Source organism: Ceratotherium simum, chromosome 19 (genome assembly GCF_057802395.1).
Source record: "Ceratotherium simum simum isolate JZ-2026a chromosome 19, ASM5780239v1, whole genome shotgun sequence".
NCBI classification, from domain to species: Eukaryota; Metazoa; Chordata; class Mammalia; order Perissodactyla; family Rhinocerotidae; genus Ceratotherium; species Ceratotherium simum.
The window spans coordinates 43,106,318-43,121,679 of NC_141918.1; the positions used below are offsets into that span (position 1 = coordinate 43,106,318).

At 36.6% G+C, this 15,362-nt stretch overlaps 1 protein-coding gene and 1 long non-coding RNA gene across 3 annotated transcripts in view; both read left to right on the forward strand.

Moving 5' to 3' along the window:
* The window catches only part of LOC147914543 (uncharacterized), a 487,630-nt gene that overhangs the window by 83,873 nt on the left and 388,395 nt on the right, over nucleotides 1-15,362 (forward strand). The window lies entirely within an intron of this gene.
* The window catches only part of PKIB (cAMP-dependent protein kinase inhibitor beta), a 101,788-nt gene that overhangs the window by 16,844 nt on the left and 69,582 nt on the right, over nucleotides 1-15,362 (forward strand). For both annotated transcript variants that reach the window (XM_087444044.1, XM_087444043.1), the window contains exon 2: nucleotides 6,473-6,572. The gene's annotated coding sequence lies outside the window, so the exon portion shown is untranslated. The remainder of the gene's footprint in view (nucleotides 1-6,472; nucleotides 6,573-15,362) is intronic.

Genomic DNA, 15,362 nt, shown 5'->3' on the forward strand with positions numbered 1-15,362 from the left:
GATGTAAATTTATTTATTGTTTTAATTCTTTTGTGAGGAAGATCAGCCCTGAGCTAACATCCGTGCCAATCCTCCTCTTTTTGCTGAGGAAGACCGGCTCTGAGCTAACATCTATTGCCAATCCTCCTCCTTTTTTTTTTTCCCCAAAGCCCCAGTAGATAGTTGTATGTCATAGTTGCACATCCTTCTAGTTGCTGTATGTGGGACGCAGCCTCAGCATGGCCGGACAAGCGGTGCGTCGGTGCGAACCCGGGCCGTCAGTAGCAGAGCGCGTGCACTTACCCGCTAAGCCACGGGGCCGGCCCTGATGTAAATTTAATTAAACATGACCTTGGAGCAAGGCAGGTAGCTGTGGCAGCTGGAGTTCTTATTTCAAATACTTTCATTCCAGTTTCTTTCTCCTTCAGGCTTAGCTGCAAGGTAAGTTTTCTGGGTCAATGGAAAGTAATTTTTCTTTATGCCATATGGAATATATAACTTGCCCTAGTAACATTATTTAGCAAAAGCAAATATTTACATTTGAGAAGAACTAGCAAGCTAACACTGGTATGGTCAAGTGAACCTGAATGGCAGAGTATTTGACTCAATATCAATGCGAGAACTTGCTATTAATATTTGAGATACCACTTTGAGTTTTCTTTCTGTATGGAAAAGTCAGAAGATAATTCACCAGGACCACATCTTATTTTATATTTAATATTTAACACAGTACATAAATAACTGCTCAGGAAAGTTGATAAAATGTCGAAACTAATCCTCTCTCATAAGAAGGCTGACTTCTGCTTTTAGGACTTAAAGTTGCCCGTGTTGAGCAATGGTGTCTCCTGAAGATCCAGGCTCATATTTTAAAGCCCAAAATTGAGCTCTTTCAATGTCTTAGAACAACAGACAGTTGCATCAAAGGCTAAAGTGTGAAGAAGAGGAACGTGCAACCATCAGATTTGAGAAATAATTAACATTGGCCGGCTAGAAAGAAGTGATGTAAACCTTTCTTATCTCCCTCCCTCCCACTACTTTTCACCCAGTACTTCTGGCCTTGGGCTGTAACTGTTTGCCTGCTGATCAGGAGGGTTCAGGAGGCAGGGCTTTGCTCTGGGTACAAAGGGGAAGCTTCTTTGTTGTCTTTGGGGTCTGCATTCTTTGAGAGATCTATATTTAAAAAAAATACTTAAAAACTTAAAAATTTGTATTAAGAATTGCACACAGATTTTTGTTTTGCGTATACACATGTATGCTCCCTAATGTGCCTAAGTCATTCAATTAGAGTACTACTGAGATATTGTATCAATAGTAATAAAAAATGGAAAGATTTTTCTAAGATACTTTATTTAAAGCTACTTAGCATTTCTTACCAACTTAACATTTAAAAGTGATCTTTTTACTGTTTTTATCATATATCTCATTGGCAAGAGTATTCTATTTATCTTTGTTATATAAGAGTATTAATAAACTAAAATATATTAAGCTCAGTATGTGCCAGGCATTGTTCCATATGACTTAAGTGTGTCATTTAAATCCCCCAACAATTCTATGTTATAGATACTATGATTATGGATATTTTACATATGTAGAAGTGTAGGCCTTCCCAGAAAGGGTACCCAGGTTAAATGTACACAGTAAAGATTTATAATCAGAAAGTCTGTCTTCAGAATGTGTGGTCTTCATCATTACAGTATACTTTAAGTACCATATTATTTCATGGTGACAACCCAGTCGGTATTCACAACAAACTCGTTTTTAGGTTATAATGATATAATGAGAGAATGTAAGAGAGTGAAAACTATGAAATCATTTACATAACTAAGTTTCTTATTTTATTCTTTGGGCTTATAGCCTACAGCAGGAAGCCTTTTTAATCAAGCTTCTTTATATCCATCCAAATTCTATGAATGTGAAACATAAACTCAGCAGGCATTTAGCACTGGAGCTGTTTCTCTTCACTGTGAGATGTGAAGTATATTTTCTTTTGTATATGAGACGTGAAGGAAGGGAAAATGGTTAAAAGAAAAATCAGAGGAAATGAATAAGAACTGTTTTTGAGTCAATTCTCCAAAAAATTCATTTTCTTAGAGCTTTGAGATAAGAAGCAAAATAATAAACATCAAGGAACTGCTGTTAGTCGTAAGAGAAACACAATATAGAGGAAAAGTTATACATAAAAGCTAGGTCAAGAGTCCAAGAATATTGTGAGTCATTATGGTGCATAGTGGATCAATCACAGACTTGAGAGTCAGACGGACCTGACCTTGATTCTTGTCTCTGTGACTTATTAGCTGTGTGACCTTAGGGAGCTGTCTCACCATCTCTAAGTTTTGAAGAAAGTCCACTATGTGGTAGATTAACTGTGATGACTAAATGGAGTAAAATGCGAAGTATAAAATGCATGGCTTGTGACGCAAAACAGGTGTTTGTTAAATGTTAAAGTCCCTTTATCTCCTCTGCCTCCCAGCAACGGCAACAACAACAAAGTAAAAAGAGGGTTACCCTGGGACCTGAAGGGTCAGGGAGTTTCACAATGGGATTATGGGGTCAAGGTTTGTCAGCATTTTTAAGACTCTTGGTCAGCTTTGCCAAATTGCTGTGTAAAAGCAGTTGTACAATGCAGGCATTACATTTTTTAATTAGAAAACCTGATTTTAATTTGCCTATTACAAATGTTGATGGTATTTACTAAGAAGATGGTTAGACTGGATGTTTAACTATTTTTTATTAACTGAATCTGAAACATGAATATATTTCTGATTCTTAGTTATTTTCATCAGTTCCTCTTAATTCATTCTTCAGTTACTGAGGCTTCAATCAAAAAATTTTTTGAATTAATAATTTCAGATAAGTTAGAGATGTACCACTTAGATAAAATTTTGATTTTGGTCATTTGTGTATATTTCTTATCAATTACTCTAACTATAATCCTCTGTCCCCTGAAATAGGGTCTCTGTTTCCTCCACGGAATCTACCACGTGGTAGACAATAATATTCGCTGAATGAATGAATGGATGAAACAGGTTATTTGCAATTTTATGCATGTAAAATAGCTATTAAAGCTTTTGAAAATGTAGCAGTTGCCAAGGATCTCGTTAATAGGTTAGTTTAAAAACTATTAGGGTTGTAGAAGTCAAGTGTATATAGTAGGAAAAAAATAGGAGAGAAAAGGCTAAAAGTCAATAAGAGGGAAACTTAAAAATAAGTAAATAAAGCAATTTGAATAGAATACTGCTAATTTTGTAGTGAACACTTTTATAAGTGAATACACGAGTTTTCCATATTTTCACAAAGTTATAAATTTATGACATAAATTCATCTTTTTAGAACTACATGGAGCAAGAGTGAGTGTAAAACATTTGCAAATATTCATTTTAAAGTTATGATATACCTTTTACTCATGCAAGTAAAGATGCATGAATTTTCCATTCAATAATCACTAATTGAGTAACCATGGCATATCATGCTAAGTCCCGGAGATGGCTGAATAAGACATTGTCATTCAAGCCGTTCACAGGCTGCTGCAGAAGACTGATACACACCCCCTAGCTGTAATGCAAGCCGACCACGATAAGTGTATCAGAGAGTTATGAACAAAGTGATTCGGGGGTGGGGATTATGATTAATATCCAACTGGAGCAATTCCAAAGAGCTTTACAAAAGAAGCAGCATTTGAGTTGGGCCTTTAAAGATGGCCTAGAGCCTGCTAGTGAGAGCAAAGGGTGATGTACATTCTAGGCAGAAGAAGCAGCATGTTTTTTTATATGGCCTGTTTGTGCAATTCTTTTGGCATTTGTTGCTAGCCTCATGTGGCCAAGGGATCCAAACCAGCACATCTTATCACATCCTGTACAAAGTCTCATGCACAGGAGGCACTCTAAGTATTGGTTTCTGAATATCTGAATGAATGAATGAAGAAAATTACGTATCCTTCTTAATATGGGACAATCATTTTCAAATAAAAATTTATACTTCATTGAGGGCTGTTTTACTTTACCTCATTAAACCTATACAATTCAAGGGAAAATTAAAGCTTTGTGAACTCTAATTAACATTCATCTCACCAAATTTTAAGAAAATATAGCTGTGGTCTTTATACTTACCACTCTGCTCTTCTCGTTCTACACTTAATTTCTACACTTTCATTGGTTTGTTTAGATGCATGAGTTCAAATATATCCCCCTGATTTTTTAGTCTAAAAGTAAAACTTCCTTGAACTGAGGCTACAATGCTGCTTATCTGTGAAGTGATATTGGGTTGATATTTTTTATTTCCTCTTTAGAAGCAAAACAAACCCACCCTATTATACACATTCCACATTCTCCAATTAAAAATCGACAAGACAATGATAGAGAATAGGCAAATATTTTCTATTAAATAGTATCCAGTAATATCTGGAGTCATTACCTGGGTTTTAAGGCAATTGCATTTAAATTTGTGCCACAAATGACTGTTCGATTATTTTAGTTAAATGGTAGTTTCAGCCAATTAAAATTTGTCACTGTTTTGAGCCCCTTTTCCTTTTCTTTCCCTTTTAGATTTAGCATGTCTTGGAAATTCAAGTATATTAGAGTATGATTCCTTTATTATTTTTTTTTCCCCTTTGGAAGCCAAAACAAGACTCTTTAGAACATCACAATCCCGAAAGGAAGCTGTAAGACTTAAGAGTGTGATCACGGCTACCTTTCCAGCATCCCAGTCCGAGTCTAGTGTTAGACACAGCAAGCGCAGTTTTTACCTTTGTAATTCTTCAGGGAGGGTAATAATAATACTGCATATTTGGTATTTTATTGTATGTGATCTTCCTTGATTCCCAGAGCAACCTGGAGAGATAAGCAGGATAAATGTTTTCATCCCCATTTGATAAGCAAGGCTCTGTCATTTACCTACAAAACAGGATATGACTCCTCAGAGTCAACAGCTGATAAATGGGTGAGCTGGAACTAGAACTAAGTTTAATGTGCATCCACCTCTGTATTACAATGCCCTTAGGACTTTCTTTTACTGGGTTACTTGTAAGCTATGAGGAAATGTGAGAAGTAAAGGAAAAGAGAAGAGTGATGAAATTGTTTGAAAACTAACTTAAAATGTGGCTAGCATATTTCTGTTGGCATTTGGGGAAAAAGATACTTTATTTGAGAATCATGGTGACATATTTCCATGACATATAATTCTTAGGTTTTATACAAATTAAAAGTTCAGTTACTGTCCCAACATGAACAGGGACTGGAAGGAACAAGTCTCAAACCAGAAGGACTAGTGAGAGATGTTATCATCTCTATAAGAGTTGATGAGATGGAGGAAGGTGTGAGTGAGGAGTTTCGAACTAGATTGTACCTATGGGAATGGAATTGGAAGGAAGAGTGAGCTGAGGAACACTATGAGCCTAGAATAGACAGAATTTGGTGGTTTATGAGAAATGAAGAGAGGAGAGAAGAAAACAGCAGACAGCACTGGACTCTTCCTGCTCTGAATAACCCTAGTAAAGTTAGACAGCTCATACAAGCATAGGAATATTCACGTTACCGGCCCCACACTTTGTAGAAGAAGGAACAGATGATCTCCATAATGTGAAACAAACATGGCTCTCTCATCTAGGACAACTAAGCAGTTACTATGTGTCTGCTCAAACATGTAGACTACCCCAGTGAAAGGGATGGTTTACCTAGTTATCAGTTGTAGCCCCACTGTCAGGAGTATGTTTGAAAATGAAAACAACTAAGTTGTTTTTTGTACTATTAGTTTTAAAATGGGGGCTTTTAATATATAAATATCTAAAAGGAGATGAACAGGAAAACCATGCAAGTGGGTCGGATGCCTATTCGTAGCAAATTTTCAAGTTACCTCTTGATGCTGAGGCATTATGTGTGGGCTGGATTTTATTGGGCTCATTTTCTCTTCTGGAATTCCAATCACCATATTATATAATTGAGGAAACAATGTCGTTGCTCCTTGGCATTGGAATTCAAAGATGAACTACTGCAGGGATTTGTTGCTTTTAAAATCATACATTTGAGAAGGGCTGTCACTCAATTAGTGAACCTATTTTCAATAGAAATTTGAAAAGCTGAAGAAAAATATGTATCTTGCTATATTGTTGATTTTCCTGTTTAGTAAGAGTGTCTCTGACTGCTTGTGTTACACACTCTCAGAGCAAAACACAGGAAAGATTGCTCAGAATACAATTGATGGGTTTGAGTGGTGAACAAAGAAATAAAAAGAAACATACTCCTCATTTATAAGGGAGTATTGGGCTGCTTACACAAAGAAATTTATCCTGGTCCCGCTATAAATCAGAGAAGTGTAAAAGAAAAAGAAATCAGGATGAGGAATGAAAAAAAACAATGAATGTTGTTTTAAAATTGTGTAGCACGTTTGTCATTAAATTAGATGCTATTGCCCAAGGAAACATTTGTTTTTTTCCCAAAAGAGACAAGGAACAAAAGATGTTTATCTTAATAAATCTTTTTTTCCTCTTTGTTTCCTTCAGGGGTGATGGTATACTGAAAAGCCAGTCCATCAAGAGAAATCTGGGGGAAGCTGGAAACCGTCAAGTTATTGAGGCCACACAGGAGGCAGAAAAGATAGAGGTAGGTACACTTTTGATCCATTGATCCTGCTATTGGCAATGTCCCTGAAAATATCTTTGTCACTATAAAGCCAGAAGACAGCAAAGAAAAGGTAGCGTGGGAGGTCTTTATTTTAGAAAACAAATCAATATAGTTTAATCAAGCTTGATAGAATCTATTGTTAACATTAAATGAATAGCAAATAATGCATGCTAGAACTCGAGATACACATTTCCATCCTGTGTCTGCCAGTGATTAGTACAGTGACCGAGCTTGGCTTGATGTTTACACTCATCTCTGGGCTTATTTAAATTGTTCTCAGCAGAGACAGCTAGCCCACCAAATAAAGTTTTATATTTATAGGCTTTAAGTAAGAAGAGAAACTCATAATATTACCTATCAGGTCTTATAAACTTACTACTCTTCTAATACTAATCTCAGAGACCATAGTAATAGATTTATAATCAGTAGATACAAGTAAGTATTCTTGATGATGCTGATTGGTGGACATAAATCTCAAATACTTTTTTGAGAAACAGGTTTCTGTGCGCTGGTGGTATATATCTATATATCCATATAGATATCATATATATTTTGTATATATAAATGACACATATGACAATTATATATATATAAATATAAATGATACCCGTTTGTGTAGGTGAATATAAATATATGTAGATCTCTGTATATACTCATCTGTATATATATTATATATAGTGTATACTATATATACTGTATATATCTGTATATATTCATCAGTATTTATACTACATGTACTGTGTAATACTCATCTGTCTATATACTACGTACACTGTATGCTAGATATACTGTATGTACTCATCTATATATATACTATACTATATACTATATATACATTATACTATATACACTGTATACTACATATACTGTATATCTGTATATACTCATATTCATGTATACAAATTGTGTGTCCTTTAAAAATGAGGCTACATTTATATTGCAGTCTTATTAATATTTCACAAAAGTTCTATTATGCTGGTAGGATTGCTATTTGAGGCCGCTCCAATCCCTGAGTGCTGCGTTTTTCCACCTGGAGTGAGAGACTTGCTCGCCTATTCCGTGTAGAAGGCAGATCAGAGAGCACGGAGTCAGCCTTAGCCCGGGTGAAGGCTCTAACATTCTCCTCCCACTCTCGGATTCCCATGAGAACAAAGCTCCAAGGGAACAGGAAAGAATGGAAGACATTAAATTTGGTTTAGGCTCATTGCCTGGTTTTCTCAAAACAGTACAACTTTCCTTTCAACCCACTGTGATTTTATTTAGACAATGGCAATGGGTTCATTTTCATGTGTTACCAGAGCATTTCTACTTCAATGTTAACTTTTAAATTTATTTCAGCAGAGAATAATGTGTCTTATTTAAATCTGCCTTTTATATGAAGGAATTTCACACAAATAATTTTATCAAAAGCCTTTATATTTCTACATAAACAGCTAAAATCTCCATAAGAAGAAAAAATAGCAAGTAAATTGTAAACATTAATTTTATATTTAAGGAAAATTAAAACTAACATATAAAATAATTTATGGAGGCTTTATTGTGGGTGGAGTGTACAGGGATTTACAAACATAATCTCCTGTAATCCTCACAGTATCTCTGTGTGAGGAAGATAAGGAAGGTGCGGTTGTTCCCTGCGGTAAAAGCGCACCTTGCCAAGTGTGCACATTTAATAGTGGGTGGTGCGGTCAGGATTTGGGGCTAATTTTGTCTGATGCTTAAGCCCATGTCCTTGACCAGCCTGGATAGGAAGATTTGGCAGAAGCTAAAATATCCTGTTTAGATGAGTGAAGTATCTTGTTTTCATTAGGTATTTATAATCTATGTTTGAAAATACACATTTTTAAGGAACACGTTATCCCATACTTGATGAACTCTACAAAAGAGAGGAAATATTTTTCTGATTCATTTAATAAAAAACATAATACTAAAAAACAAAAACCAAAAAGAACCTAATAAAAGTAGAACAAAAAAGAAAAATCACAAAAATTCGTTGAAATATTAAATACAAGAATGTAGGGTTTTGTAGAAATCAACAAAATAGAATAATACAAAAATGGTGTTTATTCTAGGAATGTAAAAGTGGTTCAATATCAGGAAATTTGTTAAAATAATTTTGTAGTCTAAAGAATAAACTAAAGAATAAATACAGGGCCGGCCCCGTGGCTTAGCGGTTAAGCGTGCGTGCTCCCCTGCTGGTGGCCCGGGTTCGGATGCTGGGCGCGCACCGACACACCGCTTCTCCGGCCATGCTGAGGCCATGTCCCGCATACAGCAACTAGAAAGTTGTGCAACTATGACGTACAACTATCTACTGGGGCTTTGGGGAAAAAATAAATAAATAAAATTATAAAAAAAAAAAAAAGAATAACTACAACCCCTATTTTTTACTTCTTAATAGATTCCAAATGACATTTGATAAAATGCAACTATATTTATTTTAAGAAAACATACATACATATAATATAGTAATTTAGGAATATGGAGATGTTATTAAATTGTGAAAAAGCAATTTCGAAAAAACAGAAAAACATTAGAGGCTTACTACATGCCCCATTTCATCATTTATAGTTAATATTGTTCAATAAATTCTAGCCAATGCAATATATTTAAAAAAATGACTAGCATTTTTAAAGTTCTTATAACATATGCTAGAAATTGTTCTAAATACTTTACAAATACTTAACTTATTTAATCTTCACAATGATCCAAGATACATGGACTACTATCATTCTCATTTTACCAATTAGGAAACTGAGGCCCAGAGAAGCTAAGTAGGTTGGCCAAGGTCATAGAGCTAATAAGTAGTAGAGCTCAAGTAGTTTAACTCATGAGTCTTTAATCTTAAATAATATAATATGCTGCCTCTCAAAGGCTACAATTACTAGAAAAGAGGTGACGTCTTTTCTCCTGAAAGAAATGTATATATTTTTTGCTGTTAATAGGTGGCTTTTTCTCAAGAAGCTTAGAGGTCTTGGTCCTGGTGGTTGGCTAACGGCCATCATCAGTGTCCTCCTATAAGGAATTTTAGGTACTCATGAAGTTGTATCCTTGGCAGATCCATCCTGCTGGCTCATGAGACATGCCTGGAAACGTCTAAATTAAAAATATATGTATATACAGCTTAATCCCTAGCTCTAACACCCTCATAAACAAATATTAGTTTAAACATGTATCTTGATTTATTCTTAGATGCATGCTTAGCATATATATTATTGATTATCCTCTGAAAAAGTCCTGGAAGTAGCCAAAAGAAATGTATAAGATGTTTTCTTCTTCTCATGAGTAATAAACGCAAAAGAAAGGCTGAGCCACTTTGTGTTAAATAAGAGTAACAAAATCAAACAAGCACAACCCTAAAGATAAAGAAATAAATCTTGTTAATTTTCATGCTAGCCAGACTGTCACTTTTGAAGACTGTTGAAAAGCTATTTGTAAGCCGCCGTGCGTTCTGGAGGGGAAAATGGGCAACAAAGCAAATAAAACAACGACAAGAAACAAAAGAGCAGAACAAACAGATGCCCTTGTAAAGGAGAGAAAAGGGAATGCATACAAGAATGGAGTTGGTCATGACAGTTTAGCATGATTGTGAGTGATCAAAATAATTGTCATTTAATGTTCATAGTGTTTGCAAAACTTATTTTCTCATTCCTTCATTCACTAAATATTTACTGAGCACTTACGCCGTTTACCCTGGGCCAGGCACTGTTGTGAGCACTGAGGATACAGAGCTGAAGACACTTGGCAATTCCCAGGGTTTGTGAACTGCCAGAATGGAAATGCTGATTTAGAGAAAAATTGACTAGAGGGCTGTGAAGAGACCCAAAAGAGGGTCATTTCAGAAGTGGCTGATGTTCAGTACTTTAAGGAGGTCCTAGGGATGACACGCTAACTTTCTTCTATCTTGTGAGGAATATTGTCTGCTGTGTATGATTGAGAAGGTTGAGTGGATGAGAATCAGAGGAATTTTTTTTTTTTTTGGTGAGGAAGATTGTCACTGAACTAATATCTGTTGCCAATCTTCCTCTTTTTGCTTGAGGAAGATTGTAACTGAGCTAATATCTGTGCCAATCTTCCTCTATTTTGTATGTGGGATGTTGCCACAGCATGGCTTGATGAGTGGTATGTAGGTCCGCGCCCAGCATCCGAACCCGTGAAACCAGGCCGCTGAAGTGGGTGCATGAACTTAACCACTACACCACCAGGCCAGCCCCAAGACATGTTTTTATTCAATCAAAGGAATGGCTGATTGAAATTATAACAAGCTACCTCTGGTAACTGAGATGGTTCCAGAAGCTTGTTACCGCTAGGAAGGAATGTGGCACATGGGATTCATATATGGGATGGTGAGGGGCTGGGGATGGAGGGTTGGTAATTAACTCATCTCTGAGGACAAAAGTTCCAGGATCTGTTATTGAGATCGTTGATGTGGGAAGGGCTCCCCTGAAGACAATACAATGAGGGGCTCTAAGGCTGCTTTGGAGTCAGACCCACCAGCCTGGCACTTAACTCTTAGACCTTGGCCAACTTTCTCATCTCTGAGCCTTAGTTCTTACTTCAAAGAAATGGAGATAGTAATAGTATATGTCTCACAGGACTGTAGTGAGAATGGAATAAAATAATGAGTGTAAATGAACTAATTTAAAATGTTTAGCCTATAATAGTCACTCAATAAATGGTACTATTTTTACGGGGACCTAGAGTCTCACCTTGGGATACTGCCTTAAACAATCCGGAAAGTTAAGATGATACCCATTAATGTAGAAAGTCCCTCTCTCCCTATCCTGGGATTTGTAAAAACAAAATCTTTCTAAAATGTGCTATGAGACGTAGTAAACATGTACAACATGACAAAACACATTGGACCAATTGTTCCATTTCTTAGCATTTGCTTATTTTTTGTCTGTCCTTAGATGCTGGAGAGATTCCTTTTTTAGCTCAGTCTCTAGCTCTTTGAATTATGCTAAGGGACCTATATTGTCACTCTCCATTTGTTATATCAAAGAGGGTCTTGGACAATGTGTTGTGACCTGTGGGACACACATTGGATGAGTTTGAATATTGCTGGGGCTTTGGTTGTAACTCAGTATCTGTGTTGTAATCAGTTCGTGTCTCAGTCATGTTGTTGGTATCAACCACTGAATAATTTGGATCAGCCATTAAGAAGGCCAAAAGGACCTCAGGTGGTTGTGCTACAGCCAGGTTATGCCAGCATGACCCGATAAAGCCATTAGTGGTCGCCTATAACATCAACTCAACAGACGGTGGTTGACTGCGAGTTATGCTTACCAGCTGCACAAACGAGCTGTTTCAATACTCTGTGCTTACTTTTCCAGGCCTATCTTCGATCAGCTCTACTTTCTCTTCGTTTCAGTAGTCCATGTTCTGTTTTCTATTAGTGTAATTTATATATTGAGACATTTAAACAATGCAGAGAAGAACAAAGACTAAAACCAACTCCCACCTCTCAATGTGACACTTATTTTATTTGATAGTATTTGCTTAAAGTCTTTTTTTTAAAGAAATAAAGTGCCACAATTAGTTAAGTCTCCTTTCAGAAGCATCTATGAATTAGTGTATATTGTTCCAATCCATTTGATACTTTTTACCCACGTATTTATGCACCCATTCCAATATTTAGTCCTTGTTTGTGTTTTTTAAATTTACAAAAATAATATCACAGTGCTTTTCACAGTTCTATGTTTTTGAGATCTATGTAGTTATATATAGTTCTTGCTCTGTTCTCCCTGGTGCAAGTTGTGTCTTCCTTCCAACAAGACATTTGCTATTTACATCTAGTGGCCTTCCCTAGTCCTAAATCGGGCCCATAGATGACAGGATGTTATTGCTGGAAGAGTTAGGAGACAACATCATTCTAATTTATGTCTTTATGTATTGTCAACACTGGGACCTTTTGAAAATGGCAAAAGCGAAGCCGGATGGGAAGTCAGGAAAATGTAAATAAACTAGGACTTTCCCAGGGCAACCACAGTGGAGGATTAGCCTGCATATGAAGAGAACAAGGCTGCTGCCGGAGGTGAAATGACTTTCTGGTTACACAGCTGATTAACAGCAATCCTCAAAATACTCAGCCGCCGTCTAACTGCATGAGTCTTAGGAAGTCATTCAGAGATACAGCACAGTGCAGTGGAGCAAATCATTGATGGCCAGATAGGAGTCCCATGTGCGCCATTTATCAGCTGTTTGTCCTCGGGCAAATTACTTAACCTCTCTGTCTCAGGGTTCTCACCTGTAAAATGCAACCGACAATAGTAGCTATCCTATAAAGTTATTAAGAAGATTAAATCAATTGATATTTGCAAAGCACTTAAAATAATGCCTATATGACAGATTGTTTAATAAAATTTTAATGTGATTGAACTTCATTGGGTTTGATTTCTATTAAGCATATTTCCAGTTTCAAGATTGCATCATATTAAGCTCCTGTTTCTTGCCTTTGTTTTCAACACCTTTAACTTATTAAACTTATGCTGGTGAAAACATTGCTTCTATGCAGAGTATTAGTGGCTATAAGGTCTAACATGGATGCTTTTTTTGTCGTTTGTTTTAAGTTAAGGCACATATGCATAATTAAAGAATTACCTTAAAATCAGGGAAAAATATCTATGTATCTCATAGCTGTATAGACTGTGACAGCCTCTTTAACTGGGCTGGGAACTTGTTTTTGCATTGTGTAGTCATTTTGTTTACCTTCTAAAGGATTAATGTCACTTAATTCATTTTTCAACTTCTGTCTTTATAAATGTGCTACTGGGTGGCAGGATCTTTGGAAAACTGAATTTGATGATTGCTTTTCACCTCTGTGATGTCAGTGAAAATATTCCACTGTCTATCAGGTTTCTGTAGTACAGGTTGGTACATGACTTCTATCTTTTTAAGCTTATTACTACACACCCATAAGTCTTTGTTAAACAATTCACAGTCTCTTTGATTAAGCTTGAAACCTGTTAAATTGAAATATTTTGTAGGGCACAGAGCAGTCTAATGTCAGAATCAGGTCTTTGTGGTAGAGGGATGGATTAGTTTGTTTTTTAAAGACAGGACATGCCCATCAGGGTGAAAGCAGCCATTAAACTTGGAACTCATTTCAGCTGATGGGAGAAAGTCCTGCCAAGCTAGTGGGCTTATCATCTAGAGAGAACGATGATGGCTACAGAAGACCGTCCTGACAGGCAGGAGGTCGAAGTCCAGGAAGACCAGCAAGGTGTAGCAGATGGTGTCCCAGTGGGTGGGCAGGCCATGGTGACATAGAGTCCCACAGCATGCGATATCCAGGCAGATAAACAGAGAGGTCTGATCACAGATAGTGGGCCCCAGGGTTGGGGTTGGGATGGGGCCTGACATTCCGGCCCTGGGAGAGCTGGATAGACTAATGCAGAGGCCCATTTTGGAGGGAGGAGGGTATTATCTAGGGCATTAAAGCAGCTCTGTTATGTGGGGCCACAGGTTTAAGGGAACTTGTGACACCCTCAGTTTTGGGGGATGTGTGGCCTGGAGGGATGCTAGAGTAGGCCGATCTTTACAGATGCTAAGTTTGATAGTCCTTAGTATAGACTCATGTGACTGTCTTTTGAAAATTGAGAAACTGCAAGTAAGCATGTTAATTACTAAACTATGCTTTACTTTATTATTAATGACTTAGATTAAAAGGCAACTTTGATGTAATCAGCATTTTTTTTTTTTTTTTGGTAAAGCTTGCAATAATCTTCAGATCAGACTGAATTCCATGTAGTCGAAACTGTCCACATGGGGCCTAGGTTAAGTGAAGCATACACTAGAGGTGTTATTATTCCCTACGCTTCTTGGATTTATCCTAAGGAGGAGGTCATGTGCTGGAGAAGAGAGTATAAAATGAGAGGATTAGCAGGTAGGTGGTTGTTTCTGGCTGAGCTTGTTTGGAGTGGAGGAGAAAATGACGTGCAAGTTGCTGGATTAATTTCCTTGCAATGACATGGTGTTAACTGGCCCTTTCCCTAGCAAGTCATTATTTAGGGGAATATCAGGCCTCGATATGTTACTTGAGAGTACTCTGCATCAAACCAGGACCTCCACCTCCAAGGACCAAGAAAGAAAATTGGACATTGACTCTTTCACTTGTGTCTTAGCTTTTGACAGCTTTCTCCTGTTGATCTAGATTTCACGCTTCTGACGTATTTGCGATGAAAGAGAAGAAACCCTAAAATAAAACAAAATCGAAGAATTCCTATTCCTTGCATTTTGAATTAAATCGTAGGCTGATGCTCACTTATTTTTTTTAAATTTTCCTTGGTTATTATGAAATTCCAAAGCTTCATCATTGTTTCTGCAAGTACTATTTTCAATAGAAGAAAATTCATAGTTCTTTCTAATGGACTTTCTTCGTGATAGTGAACATTGTCTAGAAACTATGCATTCATTTATCAAATGAGTTAATTTTAAGTAAATAAGATCAAGATAAACTTGGCTGTCATGAAATCTAGCTTAAAATTCTGACCTTTGTATAGCTTTGGGGCAAGTTATTTACTATACTGTGTTTTAGTTTCATATCTCAGTTTCTACCATATTCATAGAAATACTATATTTCCGGTATACCCTTGAGAATCACAATGGATAACAAAGTTTCACCTTTTTAATGGAAATTTTTTAGTGGAAATCTTTTTAATGTGTCCTACTCTTATATGCCCTCATAATTTGAACATAATTGTTCAAATTGTTTCCAGGTTCCACCGGAGAAACAGCTCCCATAGGAGATATACATTAAAAGACTTATTG